Below are 20248 nucleotides of genomic sequence, written 5' to 3'. Positions count from 1 at the left end.
TCAGATTTTTGTGTGTTTCAGTGAGATCACCTCTCATTCTTCTAAACTCTAGAGAATACTGGCTCTTTCTACTCAATCACTCTGACATATGCAGGAATCAATCTAGTAAACCTTTGTTGCACCCCCTCTAAGACAAATTTATCGTTTCTTAGGCAAGGAGACTAAAATTGTATACAGTCCTCCAGATGTAGTTTCTCAGAGATGGTGAAGAGAAACCTGGATAGGCACAGGATAGACAGAGTCATTTAGAGTCATAGCTCTACGGCATAGGAAGCAGCCATTCAGCCCATTGAGTGCATGCCAGCTCTCTGTGGAGCAATCCAGTCAGTCCCACTCCCCTGCTTGATTCCTGTATCCCCCCGCAAGTTTATTTCCTTCAAATGGGCATCCAATTTTCTTTTGAAATCATTGTTTCCGCTTCCACCACCCTTGTAGACAGTGAGTTCCAGGTCATTATCGCTTGCTGTGTACAAAGGTTTTTCCTCACATTCCCCCTGCATCTCTTTCACAAAACCTTCAATCTGTGTCCCCTAGTACCATCAGTTAATGGGGACAGTTTTTCCTTGTCCAGCTTATCTAAGCCTGTCATAATCTTGTACACTTCTATTAAATCTCCCCTCAATCTCCTTTGCTCCAGGGAGAATAACCCCAGCTTTTCAACCAAACCTTGTAACTAAATTCCCCCATCCCTGGAACCATTCTAGTAAATCTCCTCTGCACCCTCTCAAGGACTCTCCCTTCCTTCCTGAAGTGTGATGCAACTGGATGCAATACTCCAGTTGGGGCCTAACCAGAGTTTTACAAAGGTTCAGCGTAACTTCCCTGCTTTTGTACTCAATGCCTCAAATTATGAAGCCCAAGATCCCATATGCTTTGCTAACGACTCTCTCAATATGTCCTGCCACCTTCCAAGATCTATGCACATGAACCCCCAGGTCCCTCTCTTCCTACACACTCTTTAGAACAGCGCCATTAAATCTATAATGCTTCACCCTTCAGCCAAAATGCATCACCTCACACTTGTCGATATTAAATGCTATCTGTCACTTGTCTGCCCATTTTCCTGGACTATCTATGTCCTGTTACAGGCAGTCTGTATCATCCTCACTGTTTGCCACATCTCCAAGTTTGGCATCATGGCAAGCTTTGAAATTCTCCTCTGTATTCCAAGATCCAAGTCATTTATATATTGCTGACAATAGAGTCATGTTGTCGAAGCTTTTCGTCTTGCACTCATCAGGACAATCTGCAAGAATAACCAATGTAAGGGAAAACAACAACTTTATACTATATGAGAAGAGAGTGCCGATTGGTTGGCAAGTGAACTCTGGTAGAGGCGTTGCCATACAGAATGTACCAGTTTACGTTGACTGACAGTTTCCTGCCAATAGAAACAAGAAATGCTGGAACCAAAGAAGGGTCACTGACCCGAAACGTTAACTCTGCTTCTCTTTCCACAGATGCTGCCAGACCTGCTGAGTGGTTCCAGCATTTCTTGTTTTTATTTCAGATTTCCAACATCTGCGGTATTTTGCTTTTATTTTAGTTTCCTGCCAAGCTTTGTTTGAAATTTAAACCAGGTAGCTTGACTGATTGGTCAAGGCACTGCCCTGAAGAATGAACCAGAAAATGGCTGTCACTTATTTTGTTTAGCTGAAACAGGCGCAATGTGTGTACATGTTCTTTCTGTCTGCAAAGAACAGGACCCTGTGTACAAATATGTGTAGCAAATGAGCCACACTGCAAGCCCTACAGACAATCTTAAATTGTAATTCTTAGCACACTGAGGATTATTTAGCAAATGTTGTCCAATCGTGGAATCGCATCTAATGTTGGACACTGTGTTTTGAATTTTGCAAGCATAGGCTGGTTGGGTAAGGCCTGTACCTTGCCTGATGCGAACAGCGAAAGGGACATGTTGTTTGATACGATCTGCTAGTCTTTGGGACGTATGGCCTATATATCTAGCATCACACTGGCATTGAAATTCATATATCACATTACTTACTTGTGTAATAGGCAGGATGTCTTTTGGCTTGATGGCAGCATCCTGTTAGCGACAAACACCACATGTGTTGCTACTGCATGGTAGCAGCGTGAAACAGCTAGCTTCACTTGTCGCTCAAATATTTGGGACACATTACCCTTCCAGTGTGATTTGAGGTAGACTGGGCACTTTTGAGGGCCGAAAATGATGGCCTTTGGCCTTCACAAGTTTGCGCGATATGCAGCGAGAAGTGATCTGATCAGGGTAGCCATTGTCACCTACGTTCACTGGTCAACACACACGTTGGGATTCTTACAGTTCCACGCGCTATAAGATTGGCCTTATCGGCAACTTGTAAATAGGGCCCGAGCTATTTGCTCAACGTGCAAGCTTGATGCTGAAATAGGGCAAATCTAAGACATCCTGTGTAACTACAGTGGTTCAAGAAGGCAGCTCACCACCAATCTCCTATAAATACTGCATTTCTACACTGTGCTGCTACCTCCTGTACAGTCCCATGCCCATTGGTGCCATGGTTAGGACTGCACTCCTTCAGGGTATCACTCCCAGCAGTCTCCAATGCTGGGTACCAGTTTGAGAGTGGCACACATCCTGAAGGTCCTACATCTCCCACCTCTTCCTAGACTTCTGATGGCCACGCACCTGGTATCCATCAGTATACATCCTAACATACATCATTAGCTCAAGATATCAAAAGAGAAATTTTCATTTTGTTATCTGCGTGCTTTATTGGGACTGTTACTAAGACACTGACAGCCGCAGAGATTAGGCTCACTAATTTTGTCCCCCTGTAACTTCACATTCGTCCCTCAGAGCAGCATGCAGTAGTGAAAAGCAAGACTTGCATTTATCTAGCACCTTTCACAGTTTCAGGGCATCCTGAAGTGCTTTACAACTAATCAAGTACTTTTTGAAGTGCAGTCACAGTTGTAATGAAGGAAATGCAACAACCAATTTGCAAACACCAAGGTGAGATAAATGGCCTGTTTTGGTGATGTTGAGGGATAAATCAATAAAGCTTTCAGGTCATCTTCTGAACAGTTAAAAGGACAGGCTTTGAGCAGAAAACTGGGGAGAATTTCCTATTCTTCTTTGAAATAGTGCCATAGAATTTCACGTCCGCCTGGGAGAGCAGACAGTTTAATGTTTCGCTTGAAAGATAGCGCCTCTGAAATTGCAGCACTCCCTCAGTACTGCACTGGAGCGTAGCCCGTATTTTGTGAAGACTCTTAGAATGGGACGTGAACATACAACCTTCTGACCCCAACTAATGGCACAAACTAAGATTTCCAAATGTAGGGGAAGCGTTGAGCTGCTGGAGACTTTCCAACCCTGTATTATGTAAAAATCCTTACAGAGAGAGGGGAAATGTTTATCCCAACTGTGTGGCGCATCACAAAAGCACATGGCTTGGGTATGAGCTATAATACTACCTAACTCTCCCCTCCTCCAATGCACACTTCCAGAATATGAAATATAATTATTTGCAATGGGGCTCTGCATACAAAGCTTCGCATTTTAGCATTTTCCTATACTAGAGAAGGATAAAAAAAAAATAAATCCTCCTACACAGCTGGAGACATTTTTCCTATCCTCACCACTTATTCAGTTCAAGGTTGCACAGCTGCTAAAAAAAAATCATTGCAAGATATTTCAGAATGACTAGATAGCGGTCAACCATCCAGATTTGTCACAGATGCTCAGCATTTTCAGTCTCCACGCTTGCTCATTTCAAAGCACAAAAGTTGAACTGCTCTCACACCCGGATGTGAGCACCTGAACAGGAACTGAAAATGCTCCTCGCAGATACCCCAACACTAATATTGGCTCAACTGAAGAAGGACAGGTGTGAAGAGAACAGCATTCAGGATTATATTAGCAGAAATAATTCAATCAATAAGGAGGAAACACATTAGAAGTTAGGAGAGGTGATATAAAATGAAGGATACAATTCTAAAGTGGATGCAGAACAGGAAGACCTGGGGATAGATGTAAACAAATCATTGAAAACAGAGCGCATGTTGAGAAAGGGGTCAAAAAGGCACATGGGATCCTGGGCTTTATAAGTAGAGGAACAGAGTACAAAAGCAAGGAAGTCGTCGTGATGAATCTTTATAAAACATTGATTCAGCCTCAACTGGAGTACTGTGTCCAAATCTGGGCACCACACTTCAGGAAGGACGTGAAGCCTTTAGAAAGGGTACAGTAAAGATTTAAGAGAACAGTTGGAGGGATGAGGGACTTCAGTTACGTGGCTAGTTAGGAGAACAACCCCAACTTCTCCAGAGGGAAAAGAATGCTGAGAGGAGATTTGATAGAGGTGTTCAAAATCATGAGGGGTCTGGACAGAGCAACAGAGTAGACAGGGAAAAACCCTTCCAAATGGAAGAAGGGCAAGAACCAGAAGACACTGATTTAAGGTGATTGGCAAAAATACCAACTGCAACATGAAGAAAATCTTTATGTAACAAATGGTGCAGATCTGGATTGCACTGCCCAAGAGTGTGGTGGAAGCAGATTCAACTGTGGCTTTCAAAAAGGAACTGGATAATTATCTGAAGCCAAAAAATTTGCAGGGCTACAGGGAAAGGGCGGGGGAGTAGGACGAGCTGAGTTGGCCTTGCAGAGGGCCAGTACAGACACAATGGACCGAATGTCTCCTTCTCTGCTGTAACCATTCTATAATTCTAAGTTACAAGATGGAAAGAGGCGATCTGGCCCAACTGGTCACGTTGACGTTTACACTCTGCACGAGCAGATGTTCCGAATCACATTTACCAGCCCTGCTCCCAAATCCCTTCAATCTCTTTCCCTTCATCCCTCAATCCAAATTAATATTGAATGTTGACATAGTTTCAGCCTCAACCACCAAACGCTGTAAGTGAATTCCACGGTCTCACAACTCTCCTTGTGAAGTGAGTTCTCCAGCGCTCTGTTCAAAATCTCTTACATTTAATCTTGTGCCTCTGACTCCTCAGCTACTGCAAACAGTCTGCATCTGTCTATGTTGCCCCATCTTTTCATAATTTTGAAAATTTCTATCATATCGCTTCATAATCTGGATTGTTTGAATGAAAAAATACATTTCAGTACTTGCTTCGTATCTGTATTTCCTCACATCAGGCAGCAACCTAGTGAACAAACTAAATTAACTGAATATTGGCAGCTTAGAAAGCCTTGGGTGGGGGGAGAAAGGGGGGAGGTGGCATTGATGCATCAACTCCTGCAAGATATAGGAGTATCGAGTGGATTCAGGCAATCACAGTCTGTGGGAAGTGTCTGCAGCTCACAGAGTCCGAATGCAAAATCCCAGAATTTGAGATGAAGACAGCCTGACGCCAGGGTGTAAGTTTCTGGAGCAAGAGTTTGAGACAGAGGTCACAGCGCTGAGTGTTATGGAGCAGGCAGTGGAGGAGCAAAGATGGGGCAGAGAAAGGCAAGAAGGAAAGGGTAGAAGGAGAGTGCCCAGGCCAACATAAGTTCTTAAACAAACTGGAAGCTCGAGCTTCCTGTGGGGGTAAATGAAGACTCTGGGCATGTCCATCAAAAAATAACAATGATCCCAAAAAGAAAAACAAGAGATGGTTCAAAGGGGCAGGATGAGCAATATAGCGAGTAATACAGTAGTGAGGAGCTGACACAAATTGTTTACCGTCCAGACCTGGATACTTTATTGCCTCCCAAGTGCGATCATAAGAGATGTAGAATCACAGAATTATGCAGCAAAGGGAAGACATTCGGTTTATCATCTCTTCTCCTTGAAAATGCTCTCCAATTAGGCCTACTCACCTGCTCTTTCTCTATAACCCTGTAAAAGTTTTTCCTTCAAATATTTATCGAATTGTCTTTTGAAAGTTGCTATTGAATCTGCTCCCATTGCCTTTTCAGGCAGTGCATTCCAGATCACAACTAGTCACTGCATAAAAAGGTGAGATGAGAGTGACTGCCCTTCACATTAAGGCAGCATTTGACCAAGTGTGGCATCAAGGAGTCCAAGCAAAACTGGAGTCAATGGGAATCGGGGGAAAACTCTCTGCTGGTTGGAGTCATACTGAGCACAAAGGAAGATTGTTGTGGTTGTTCGAGGTCAATCATCTTAGTCCTAGAACATCATTGCAAAAGCTCCTCAGGGTAGTGTCCGAGGCCCAACCATCTTCAGCTGCTTCAATGACCTTCCCTCCATCATAAGGTGGGAAGTGGGGATATTCACTGATGATTGCACAATGTTCAGTAGTATTAGTGACTCCTCAGATATTAAAGCAGCTCGTTTCCAGATGCAGCAAGGCCTGGACAACATTTTGTTTTGGGCTGATAAGTGGCAAATTACATTCGTGCCACACAAGTATCAGGCAATAATTATCTCCAAAAAGAGAGAATCCAAGCATCTCCCCTTGACGTTCAATGGCATTACAATCGCTGAAAAACCCACCATCAACATCCTAGGGGGCGGGGCGGGTGGTCACTATTGACCAGAAGCTGAACTGGAGTAGCCATATAAATACCATGGCTACAAGAGCAGGTCAAAGGCTAGGAATCCAGCGGCGAGTAACTCACCTCCTGACTCCCCAAAGCCTGTCCACCATCTACAAGGCACAAGTCAGGAGTGTGATGGAATACTCTCCACTTGCCTGGATGACCACTGCTCAGACACCATTGAGGAAGCTTGACACCATCCAGGACAAAGCAACCCACTTGATCAGCACCCCATTCGCCATCTTCTACATTCACTCCCTCCACCACCGACGCACAGTGGCAGCAGTGTGTACCATCTACAAAATGCACTGCAGCAACGCACCAAAGCTCCTTCAACAGCCACTTCCAAACCTGTGACCTCTACCGCCTAGAATGAGAAGGGCAGCAGATGCATTGTAACACCACCACCTGCAGTTCCCCTTCAAAAGTGACATGACAGTCATAGAGAATGAGAAAAAACCTTTTCACGCAGAGTGGTTACGGTCTGGAATGTGCTGCCTGAAAACGTGGTGGAAGCAGGTTCAATTGAATCATTCAACAGGGGATTAGACAGTTATATAAAAAGGAAGAATGTGCAGGGCTATGGGGAGAAGGCAGGGGAATGGAACTGAGGGAATTGCTCTTTCAGAGAGCCAGTGCAGACACGATGGGACGAATGGCCTCCTTCTGTGCTGTAACAATTGAGAGATTGCGAAGTCACACACCATCCTAACTTGGAACTATATTGCTGTTCCTTCCCTGTCACTGGGTCAAAATCCTGGAACTCCCTTCCCGACAGACAAGGACTGCAGCAGTTCAAGAAGGCAGCTCACCACCACCTTCTCAAGGGCAATTAGGGATGGCCAATAAATGCTGACCTAGCCAGCGACACCCACATCCCACGAACAAATATAGAAAAAAAATTGCCACACATATTGCCAATATCGGTTCACCAGCTGCAATATCATTCCCGCTCACCGTGTTATTTCTCACTGATGCTATCCCACTGTGTCCATCACCAGTCGTATCCAGCCGTGGCTCAGTAGGTAGCATTCTCAGCTGAGTCGGAAGGTTGTTGGGGTTCAAGCTTCACCCCAGGGATTTGTGCATAAAAATTGAGGCCGACATTTCAGTGCAAATGCTGAGGGACTGCTGCATTGATACGGAAGCGCCAACTTTTGAATGAGCTATTTAAACTCTCTCAGGTGGATAGAAGGGATTGTGAAAGGCACTACTGGAAGAAGAGCAGAAGAGTTCTCCCAGTATCCTGACTAATATTTATCCCTCACCCAACACTTGAAAACATCCTATTGGATTATGAATACATTTCTGATCGTGCTGTGTGTCAACTAGCTGCCGCACTTCATACATTAACAATAGTGACTGCACTTCAAAAGTCCTTCATTGACTGCGAAGCCATTCTGAGGTCGTAAAAGGCGTGATGGGAGGCACAGCCTGCGTCTGTGTAGTAACATTCTTTGATTCTAAGATGAAACTCATGAAAACTTTTAAAACCCAAATAAACAAGTAGAATAGTAGTTAAAAAGTCAGACAGTGACCAAACAAACATTACAGGACTGCTAAAAGAATCATTTCTGAAGAACCAACTGCCTCTAATAGCGCGTCTCAATAGCCGAGGCGAGTGTTGGCATTGTCCGATAAAAATTACCGACTAGCCACAGGTGTGGCCACGATGACACCGTTTTAACCTCATGCGCCAGCAGTAATTTACGGCACGGAAGGAGGCCATTCAGCCCATCGAGTCCATGCTGGCTCTCCACAGAGCTATCCAATCAGTCCCGCAGTTTATTTCCTTCAACTGGCCAAAATCGTTGATCGTCTCCACTTCAACCACCCTCTTGGGCAGCAAATTCCAGGTCATTATCACTCACTGCGTAAAAAAGTTCTCCCTCACAATTCCCCCTGCATCGCTTGCCCAAAACCTTCAATCTGTGTCCCCTAGTCCTTGTGCCATTAGTTAATTGAAACAGTTTTTCCTTGTCTAACTTGTCTTAGCCTGTCATAATCTTGTACACCTTTATCAAATCTCCCCTCAATCACCTTTGCTCCAGGAAGAACAGCCCCAGCTTCTCCAACCGACCTTGAAACTAAAATCCCCCATCTCTGGAACCATTCTGGTAAATCTCCTCTGCAGCCTCTCAAGAACCCTCACATCCTTCCTAAAGTGTGACCAGAACTGGAAGCAATACTACAGCTGGTGCCTAACCAGAGCTTTATAAAGGTTCAACATAACTTCCCTGCTTTTGTACTCTATGCCTCTATTTATGAAGCCCATATGCTTTGCTAACCACTCTCTCAATATGTCCTGCCACCTTTAAAGATCGATGCACATGCACCCCTAGGTCCCTCTGTTCCTGCACACTCTTCAAAACTGCACCATTAAGTATCTCCCTATCCCTTCTGCCAAAACGTATCACCTCATGCTTGCCAGTATTAAAATTCAATCTGCCACCTCTCTGCTCATTCTGCTAGCTTATGTCCTTTTTTTAAAAAATTAATTTTAAAAAAGGAAAAATGTTTGCATTTATAATCGCCCTTTTCACAACCACCTGACATTGCGAAGCGCTTTACGGATAATGAAACACTTTGTGAAGTGTAGTCACTGTTGTAATGTAGGAAACAGTGGCGAAGTGGTAATATCACTGGACTAGTAATCTAGAGGCTCAGGCTAATGGCTGGCGACACAGGTTCAAATCCCATCATGGCACAAATTCAAATAATTAATAAATTGAATTAATTAATTAAAAATTCTGGAATTGAAAGCTAATCTCAGTAATGGTGCCATGAAAACTACCCATTGTTGTAAATGCCCTTTAGGTGAAGGAAATCTGATGTCCTTAGCTGGTCTGGCCTACATGTAATGCCACACTCTCAACAATGTGGTTGACTCTTAACTGCCCTCTGAAATGGCCAAGCAAGTGGCAATTAGGGATGACCTTGCCACCTTGCCAGTGATGGCCCCATCCCATGAAAGAATAATAAAAAGTGGCAGCCAATTGCACACAGCAAGTTCCCACAAACAGCAATGTAATAATGACCAGATAATCTGTTTTTGTGATACTGATCCAGGGTTAAATATCAGCCAGCACACTCTGGATAACACCCCTGCTCTTTGAAACAGCATCATTGGATCTTTTACGTCCACCTAAGAGGGCAGACAAGGCCTTGGTTTAACCTAATCCGGAAGGTGATAATAATAGAAAACAACTTCCACACACAATGCAGATAAATATACTTCACACGTGTACATTTACTCAACAAACATCTTCTACCCTTCAGTAGCTAAGGAAGTAAAGCACTTAGTGATCAGAAATCAGCTCTGTTTTTCATTACAGCATTTTATCAAGTGCACGAAAGCTCAAGTTTACATGCACACGCCAGGCAAATATGAGTGTTGAGACCACAGGCCCAAGGACAGTGTCCAGTGATCATTTCTATTTATCAGGAAATAAAATAACCAGAATTTACAGCCAAAACACAGGCCATTCGGCCTAACTGGTCCATGCCACTGTTAATGCTCACATGACCCTCCACTCACTCTATGCCATCTAAACCAAATCAATATATCCTTCTATTCCTTTCTCCTTCGTGCACATATCTACCTTTCCCTTAAAGACATCCATGTTATTCACCTCCATGTGGTAGCGAGTTCCATATTCTCACCATTCCTGGGTTAAGGAGTTAATGGATTTATTACCATCTTGTAGCTCTTGGACAACACTAGGTTATGAAAGATCGCCTTCGGACTCAGTCACAACATTTTTTGCATCTTTGCTTCTGGGCAAGTCAGTGAAAAGAAACTTTGTGAAAAAAAAAACTTAAAGGGTTACATCATCAGGGAGGTTGAGCACAGTGACTTGACGATACAATGACATGTTTAGTGGGAACGAGGTCAAGGAAGCAGGAGGTGGGTTCCCGGAGATGATTAGCTTGGACAGGACATGGTGCGAAGTGGGAAGACTTGAGTTCAGGGCTCGGGCAAGAAGGAGCAACCAAGTAGCAGAGCCAGCCAAAGTGATCAATTTAATGCTACAGATAAAGAAGCTCTGGTGCACTAGGTGGAGGTATAAAGGGACAGCCAGTAGTGAAGAAAAGAAGCCAGGTGTTACTTAAATCAATATGCATTAATACAATGCCTTTAATATAGCAAAACCTCCCACAGCATTTGAGTTAGCAAACAAAATTTGACACCAAGCCACAAAAGGAGACATGAGGACAGGTGACCAAAAGCGTAGTCAAGGAGGTAGGTTTTAAAGAGCATCTTAAAAGGAGAAAAGGAGTGGTTTAGGGAGGCAACTCCAGAGTTTGGGGCAGAGGCAGCTGATCCTGGATTGTTCTGCAATGGAGAGTGAGGTTTTATTGCGCTTATGCAGAAGGAAGTAGGGTTGGAAAGGAGTGGATGTCGGGAAATACAAGGAAGTGGTTGGTGATGGCCTTGTCCATGATTAATCAAGATCATGGTAGTGGAGAGGCCATTTCAACACTTCATCACCCCCCACCCCGCTCTCATTTCTGCCCTTGGCCTGCTGCAGTGCTCCAGCGAACATCCACACAAGCTCGAGGAGCAGCGTCTGATCTTTCGATTAGGCATTCGACAGCCTTCCAGACTCAACATCGAGTTCAACAATTTCAGAGCATGACTGGCCTTTTTTAAAAAAATATTTTTATTTTATTATTTTATTTCATTTTTTAACCATGTGCCTGTTTTTTCATGTGGACAGAGCTGCTCATTATTCTGCCATTAACACTCTCTCTGGACTAATGCTTTGTCTTTCACCACAAGCATTAACACGCTCTTTGCCTTTGTCCCATGACAGCTTTGTTCTTTAATCTCGCCTGCCTTCTGCATTCACACACACCTCCCCTTTTGTTCTCTTCACCACCAAACCCTGCCCCTGCCACAGCTTCACTTGCTTAAAACCCAATTCTTTTCTAACCTTTGCCAGTTTTGACGAAAGGTCACAGACCTGAAACATTAACTCTGTTTCTCTCGCAACAGATGCTGCCAGACCTGCTGAGTATTTCCAGCACTTTGTTTTCACTTTCGCCAATCAAGCAAGCTGCTTTGTCCCAGATGGTGTTGAGCTTATGTAAGTGGACAGGATTCTAACACTTCATCACCGAAGAAGGGTCACTGACCCGAAACGTTAACTCTGCTTCTCTTTCCACAGATGCTGCCAGACCTGCTGAGTGAATCCAGCATTTCTTGTTTTTGTTTCAGTATTCTAACACACTCCTGACTTGGATCTTGTAGATGGTGGACAGGCATTGGGGAGACAGCAGGGAGTTACTTGCTGCAGAATTCCCAGATTCTGACCTGCTCTTGTAACCACAGTATTTATGTGGCTGATCCAGTTAAGTTTTTGGTCAATGGTGACTCCCAGGTTGATAATGCTAATGCTGTTCAAATTCAAGGGGAGATGGTTAGACTCTTTCTTGTTGGAGATGGTCATTGCCTGGCACTCGTGCAGCACGAATATTACTTGACACGCATCAGCCCAAGTTTGAATGTTGTTCAGGTCGTGCTGCACGCAGGCACTGACTGCTTCAGTATATGAGTTGTGAATGGAACTGAATGCCATCATCAGCAAACATCCCCACTTCTGACCTTATGATGGGGTGAAGGTCATTCAGGAAGCAGCTGTAGATGGTTGAGTCTAGGACACTACCCCGAAGAACTCCTGCAGCAATGCCCTGAGACCGAGATGTTTGGCCTGTAACAACAATGATTTTTATTTGTACTAAGTATAACTCCAACCAGTGGAGAGATTCCCACCCCCACCCCCCCAACCCAGATTCCCATTGACTCCAACTTTGCTTGGGCTCCTTGCTGCAAAGCAAACTCAGTCAAATGCAGCCTTGATGTCAAGGACAGTCACTCTCACCTCTGGCTTTCAGATCTTTGGTTCATTTTTGGACCAAGGCTGTAATGAGGTCTGGAGCCAAATAGCCCTGGCAGAAACCAAACTTAGCATCGGTGAGCAGGTTATTGCCGAGTAACTGTTGCTTGTTAGCACATCAACAACATCCTCCATTATTTTGCTGATGATTGAGAGTACACTGGGGGGGGGAGGGAGGTCTACTCCCCAGTAAGTGAGGCAGTAACTGGTCAGATTGGATTTGTCCTGCTTTTTGTGAATAGGACATTACGTGGTCAATTTTCTACTTAGTCACATAGATGCCAGCGTTGTAGCTTGGCTAGAGGTATGACTAGTTCTGGAGCACTATTACTCAGAGCCACAGCTGGGATGTTGTCAGGGCCAGAGCCTTAGTTGTACCCAGTGTGCTCAGCCATTTCCTGATATCACATGGAGTGAATCTATTTGGGTGATGCTGGAGATCTCAGGAGGTGGCAGAATTGGATCTTACACTTGGCACTTCTGGCAAACGCTTCAGCCTTAGCTCTTACACTCACGTTGTGAGCTTTTCCATCATTGATGGATGGGGGTGTTAAAGTTCATGGAGCTTTCCCCTCCCGTTAGTAGTTTAACCTGCATTACCTGAGAATGTGGTGCAGGCAGGTTCAATCATAGCATTCGAAAGGGAATTAGGCTGTTATCTGAAAAGGAAGAAAGTGCAGGGTTACAGGGAGAAGGTGGGGGAATGGCATTAGGTGAATTGCTCATTTGGAGAGCCAGTGCTGACACGATGGGCTGAATGGCTTCTTTCTGCACTGTAACAATTCTGTGATTCACAACTAGGTGTGACAGGATTGCAAAACATTGATGTGATCCAACGCTTGTGGGATTGCTTATCTCTGTCCAAAACTTGCTGCTTCTGCTGTTTAGCATGTATGTAACCTTGGGTTGTGGCTGCACCAGTTTGATACTTCCTTTTTAAAGTACATCTGGGACTGCTCAGAGTATGCTCTCCTACACTTCTCACTGAACTAGGTTTGATCCTGTGTCTTGCTGACAATGTTAGAGTGAGGGAGACACTGGGCCAGACGTTTACAAATTGCATTGGAATATAACTGCTGCTGCTAATACTGATGATGACCCACAGCGCCTCATGGATGGTCAGTTTTGAATAGCTAGATCTGTTCTGAATCTATTCCATTTAAGCATGGTGGTAATGTCACACATGATAGAGTATGTCCTCAGTGTGCAGTCAGGACTTTGTCTCCAAAAAGAATGTGCAATGGTCACTCCTACCATTAGCAAAAATACAGATGCATCTGTGACAGTAGATTGGTAAGGGCGAGATCAAGTAGGTTTTTCCCTCATGTTGATTTTCACACCACCTACCGCAGGCCCAGTCTGGTATGTATGTCCTTAAGGACTAGGCCAGGCCATCCAGTAGTGATACTACCTAGCCACTGTCGGTGATGGACATTGAAGTCCCCGATCTAGAGTACATTCTGGGACCTTGCTACCCTCAGTGCTTCTTCCAGTTGGTGTTCAACATGAAGAAGCACTGATTCATCAGCTGAGAGGGCAATAGGTGGTAATCAGCAGATTTCCTTGCCCATGTTTGACTGGATGCCATGAAACCTCATGGGGTCTGGTGTCGAATGATTCCCAGGGCCACTCTCTCCTGACTGTAAACCACTGTGCTGCCACTTCTGGTAGGTCTGTCCTGGTGATGGAACAGGACATACTCAGGGATGGTGATCGCTGGGTCTGGGACATTGGACATAAGGTATGATTCGGTGAATATGGTTATGTCAGGCTGCTGCCCGACTAGTCTGTGGGATAGCTCTCCCCATTTTTGGTACAAGTCCCGAAAAGGGGGGCCAAAAAGTTGATGAACAGGGAAAAAAATAGAATGAGAGTAAGCGAGTCAGGAATCTAAAAATAGGTCAGAGCTTTTACAAGTATATAAGCAGGAAAGTAGCTGAAGTAAACGTTGGTCCCTTCGAGGTAGAGCCAAGAGAAATTATCCTGGAGAATGAGTAAATGGCACAGACATGGCATCTGTCTTCAAAGTAGAAGGCACAAATTACATAGCAGAAATAGAGGGAAACCAAGGGGCTAAAAAGAGTGAGGGGATTAAGGAAATTAATATCAGCAGAGAAAAAGTATTGAAGAAATTTAAGGGACTAAAATCCGACAAATCCCCAGGACATGATGGCCTACATTCGAAGGTTCTAAAAGAGGTAGCTGCAGAGATGGGGGATGCGCTGGCTATGATTTTCCAAAATTCCCTAGATCCCAGAACAGTCCCACCAGATTGGAAGTTATGAAATGTAACACCGCTTTTCAAGAAAGGAGGGAGAGAGAAAACATAGAACAATAGACCAGCAAGCCTGACATCAGTTGTCAGAATAATGCTGGAATCTATTATGAAGTCAGTCTTAACAATGTACTTAGAAAACTATAGTATGACCAAAGTCAACATGATTTTACAAAAGGAAAATCGTGTTTGAGAAATTTATTAGTGTTTTTTGAGGACGTAACTAATACGGTAGGGTAGGAAACCAGTAGCTGTAGTATACTTGGATTTCCAAAACGCATTTGATGAGGTGCCACATACAAGGTTAACACATAAGATGAGGGCTCATGGAGTTGGGGGTAATATATTAGCATGATAGAGGAGTGCTTAACAGAAAAGCAGAGAGTAGGGATAAGTGGGGCATTTTCAAGTTTCCAGGCTGTGATTGGTGGAATGCCCCAAGGTTCAGTGCTGGGGCCTCTTTCTTTCTTTTCTTTTGGGCCTCCTTATCTCGAGAGACAATGGATACGCGCCTGGAGGTGGTCAGTGGTTTGTGAAGCAGCGCCTGGAGTGGCTATAAAGGCCAATTCTGGAGTGACAGGCTCTTCCACAGGTGCTGCAGAGAAATTTGTTTGTTGGGGCTGTTGCACAGTTGGCTCTCCCCTTGCGCCTCTGTCTTTTTTTTTTCTCAGCTATTTATAATCTATATTAATGACTTAAACGAAGAAACAGAGAGTAACATATCTAAGCTTGCTGACGGTACAAAGCTAGGTGGGAATGTAAGCTGTGAGCAGGACACAAAGGGGCTGCGAAGAGATAGAGACAGTATTGCTGAAAATAGAGACATGTTGTCGAAGCTTTTTGTCCTGCACTCATCATGACAATCCGCAAGAATACCAATGTAAGGGAAAACAACTTTATACTGTAAGAGAAGAGTGTACTGACTGGTTGGCAAGTGAACTCTGATTGGTAGAGGCACTGTCATGGAGAATGCACCAGTTTACAGTGACTGCCAAGCTTTGTTTGAAAATAAGTGACAGCCATTCACTGGTTCATTCCTGAGGGCAATGCCTTGACCAGAGTCAAGTTGCCTGGTTTAAATTTCAAACAAAGCTTGGCAGTTAACGGTCAGTCACTGTAAACTGGTGCATTCACCATGACAACACCTCTACCAATCAGAGTTCACTTGCCAACCAATCAGCACTCTCTTCTCATACAGTATAAGTTGCTGTTTTCCCTTACATTGGTTATTCTTACAGATTGTCTTGATGAGTGCAAGACGAAAAGCTTCGACAACATGTCTCTATTTTCAGCAACACTCAAGTTCTGTACTACCAAATTACTACAGGTTAAGTGAGTGGGCAACAAGATGGTGTATAATGTGGGGAAGTGTGAGGTTATTCACTTTGGTAGTAAGAATAGAAAATCAGAATATCTTTTTAAAAGGCATAAAACTTATAAATGTTGATGTTCAGGGGGACTTGGGTGTACTTGTACAGCAAACACAAAAGGTTAGCATGCGGGTACAGCAAGTAATTAGGAAGACATATGGCATGTTGGCCTTTATTGCAAGGGGATTGGACTGCAAGAAACAGGAAGCCTTCCGACAATCGTTCAGTGCTTTGGTGAGACCACACATGGAATACTGTGCACAGTTTTGGTCTCCATATCTAAAGGAAGGATATACTGGCATTGGAGGCAGTACAGCAAAGGTTCACTAGATTGGTTCCTGAGATAAAACAGTTGTCCTATGATGAGAGGCTGAGTAAACTGAGTCGATACTTTCTGGAGTTTAGAAGAATGAGAGGCAATCTCATTAAAACGTACAAGATTCTGAAGGGCTTGATAGGGTAGACATATAGATCATTGTCCCTGGCTGGGAAATATAGAACACAAGACAGTCTGAGGAAAAGGGGCCGATCATTCAGAACTGAATGAAGAAAAGAATGGAGAAATTTCTTCATTCAAAGGATGGTGAATCTTTGGAATTCTCCTCCCCAGAGGGTTGTGGAGGCTCCAATGTTGAACATATTTAAGGCTGGGATAGAAAGAGAATGCGAGCGAGTGAGCAGCTGGGAAGGTCAGTTTAAAGTAAACTTAATTTCCTTTTGTTTTCGGCGGAGACCAGGGGGCTGCTGGGTAAGTAAAACCCTATATATTTGGGCCGTTTCTGAACCCAAGACACTACACGTGTAGTGTCTCCCACCTGCCCTCCTCCTCTAACCAAAAAAAAAAGGACTCAGTGGTGTGTAGATAAGGTAAGGCGTTTTCTATTTCTCTTTTTTGTTTTATCGTGTGATTGGTTAAAAACTTTTCGTTCCTTTTTCATTTCACTAAGTTTAAGCTTAAGATTAAAAATGGCAGGAGATCTCAGACCCGTGACATGCTCCTCTTGCTCAATGTGGGAGCTCAGGGACACGGCTGATGTCCCTGACTCCTTCACGTGCAGGACGTGTGTCCAGCTGCAGCTCTTGTTAGACTGCATGACGGCTCTGGAGCTGCGGATGGACTCACTTTGGAGCATCCGCGATGCTGAGGAGGTCGTGGATAGCACGTTTAGCGAATTGGTCACACTGCAGATTAGGATCGCTGAGGGAGAAAGGGAATGGGTGACCAAAAGGCAGAGAAAGAGCAGGAAGGCAGCGCAGGTGTCCCCTGCGGTCATCTCCCTCCACAACAGGTATACCGTTTTGGATACTGTTGAGGGAGATGGCTCACCAGGGGAAGGCAGCAGTAGCCAGGTTCATGGCACCGTGGCTGGCTCTGCTGTTCAGAAGGGCGGGAAAAAGAGTGGAAGGGCTATAGTCGTAGGGGATTCGATTGTAAAGGGAGTAGATAGGCGGTTCCGTGGTCGAAAACGAGACTCCCGAATGGTATGTTGCCTCCCAGGTGCACGGGTCAGGGATGTCTCAGATCAGCTGCAGAACATTCTGAAGGGGGAGGGTGAACAGCCAGTTGTCATTGTGCACATAGGCACCAATGATATAGGTAAAAAACGGGATGAGGTCCTACAAGCAGAATTTAGGGAGTTAGGAGCCAAGTTAAAAAGTAGGACCTCAGGAGGTAGTAATCTCAGGATTGCTACCAGTGCCACGTGATAGTCAGAGTAGAAATGAAAGAATAGTCAGGATGAATGGGTGGCTTGAGAGATGGTGCAGGAAGGAGGGGTTCAGATTTTTGGGACATTGGGACCGGTTCTGGGGGAGGTGGGACTATTACAAATTGGACGGTCTACACCTGGGCCGGACTGGAACCGATGTCCTTTGGGGTGCTTTTGCTAACGCTGTTGGGGAGGGTTTAAACTAATGTGGCAGGGGGATGGGAACCAATTGAGGTCAGTGGAGAGTAAGGATGTAGTAACTAAAGCCTGTAAGGAACTAGATAATGAAGTCAGTGTGACTAAGGGAAAGAGTAGGCAGGGAACAGATGATGAAAGCAAAGGGACTGGTGGTCTAAGGTGTATTTGTTTTAATGCAAGAAGTGTAGTAGGTAAGGCAGATGAACTTAGGGCTTGGATTAGTACCTGGGAGTATGATGTTATTGCTATTACTGAGACTTGGTTAAGGGAAGGGCATGATTGGCAACTAAATATCCCAGGATACCGATACTTCAGGCGGGATAGAGAGGGAGGTAAAAGGGGTGGAGGAGTTGCATTACTGGTCAAAGAGGATATCACAGCTGTGCTGAAGGAAGGCACTATGGAGGACACGAGCTGTGAGGCAATATGGGCAGAACTCAGAAATAGGAAGGGTGCGGTAACAATGTTGGGGCTGTACTACAGGCCTCCCAACAGCGAGCGTGAGATAGAGGTACAAATATGTAAACAGATTATGGAAAGCTGTAGGAGCAACAGAGTGGTGGTGATAGGAAATTTTAATTTTCCCAACATTGACTGGGATTCACTTAGTGTTAGAGGTCTAGATGGAGCAGAATTTGTAGGGAGCATCCAGGAGGGTTTTCTAGAGCAGTATGTAAATAGTCCAACTCGGGAAGGGGCCATACTGGACCTGGTGTTGGGGAATGAGCCGGGCCAGGTGGTTGATGTTTCAGTAGGGGACTACTTTGGGAATAGTGATCACAATTCCGTAAGTTTTAGAATACTCATGGACAAAGACGAGAGTGGTCCTAAAGGAAGAGTGCTAAATTGGGGGAAGGCCAACTATAACCAAAATTCGGCAGGAGCTGGGGAATGTAGATTGGGAGCAGCTGTTTGAAGGTAAATCCACATTTGATATATGGGACAAAAACAAGAAATGCTGGATTCACTCAGCAGGTCTGGCAGCATCTGTGGAAAGAGAAGCAGAGTTAACGTTTCGGGTCAGTGACCCTTCTTCGGAACAGACAAATATTAGAAAAGTCACAGATTATAAACAAGTGAGGTGGGGGTTGGGCAAGAGATAACAAAGGAGAAGGTGCAGATTGGACCAGGCCACATAGCTGACCAAAAGGTCACGGAGAAAAGGCAAACAATATGTTAATGGTGTGTTGAAAGACAAAGCATTAGTACAGATTAGGTGTGAATATACTGAATGTTGAACATCAGCAAGTGCAAACCTGAAGAAAAACAACCTGAAAAAAACAGTGCGTAAGCAAACTGAACAAACTAAGATGAAATGAAATAAATGCAAAAAAAATTGTAAAAAATGTAAAAAGGAATGTAAAAAAAAGGAAGAAAAAATAACTAAAAATGACTAAAAATGAAAGTAAAGTGGGGGGCTGTCGTGCTCTGAAATTATTGAACTCAATGTTCAGTCCGGCAGGCTGTAGTGTGCCTAATCGGTAGATGAGATGCTGTTCCTCGAGCTTGCGTTGATGTTCACTGGAACACTGCAGCAATCCCAGGACAGAGATGTGAGCATGAGAGCAGGGGGGAGTGTTGAAATGGCAAGCAACCGGAAGCTCAGGGTCCTGCTTGCGGACTGAGCGGAGATGTTCCGCAAAGCGGTCACCCAGTCTGCGCTTGGTCTCCCCAATGTAGAGGAGACCACACTGTGAGCAGCGAATACAGTATACTACATTGAAAGAAGTACAAGTAAATCGCTGCTTCACCTGAAAGGAGTGTTTGGGGCCTGGGATAGTGAGGAGAGAGGAGGTAAATGGGCAGGTATTACACCTCCTGCGATTGCAAGGGAAGGTGCCCTGGGACGGGGATGAGGTGGTGGGGGTAATGGAGGAGTGGACCAGGGTGTCGCGGAGGGAACGATCCCTTCGGAATGCTGACAGGGGAAGGGAGGGGAAGATGCGACTGGTAGTGGCATCACGCTGGAGGTGGCGAAAATGGCAGAGGATGATCCTTTGTATATGGAGGCTGGTGGGATGAAAAGTGAGGACAAGGGGAACCCTGTCACGGTTCTGGGAGGGAGGGGAAGGGGTGAGGGTGGAGGTGCGGGGAATGGGTCGGACACGGTTGAGGGCCCTGTCAACCACAGTGGGGGGAAATCCTCGATTGAGGAAAACGGAGGTCATATCAGAAGCACCGTCATGGAAGGTAGCATCATCAGAGCAGATGCGTCGCAGACGGAGAAACTGGGAGAATGGAATGGAGTCCTTACAGGAGGTAGGGTGTGAAGAAGTGTAGTCGAGGTAGCTGTGGGAGTCAGTGGGCTTATAATG

General features: G+C 44.8%; 1 protein-coding gene across 1 annotated transcript in view; it reads right to left on the bottom strand.

The window, feature by feature from the left end:
• The window catches only part of dok1b (docking protein 1b), a 98882-nt gene that overhangs the window by 34384 nt on the left and 44250 nt on the right, over positions 1–20248 (bottom strand). The gene's annotated exons all lie outside the window — the stretch shown is intronic.

Source organism: Heterodontus francisci, chromosome 1 (assembly GCF_036365525.1).
Source record: "Heterodontus francisci isolate sHetFra1 chromosome 1, sHetFra1.hap1, whole genome shotgun sequence".
Lineage (NCBI taxonomy): Eukaryota > Metazoa > Chordata > Chondrichthyes > Heterodontiformes > Heterodontidae > Heterodontus > Heterodontus francisci.
Note: the sequence above shows the minus strand (reverse complement) of the source record. Positions and strands in the feature narration are given on the sequence as shown.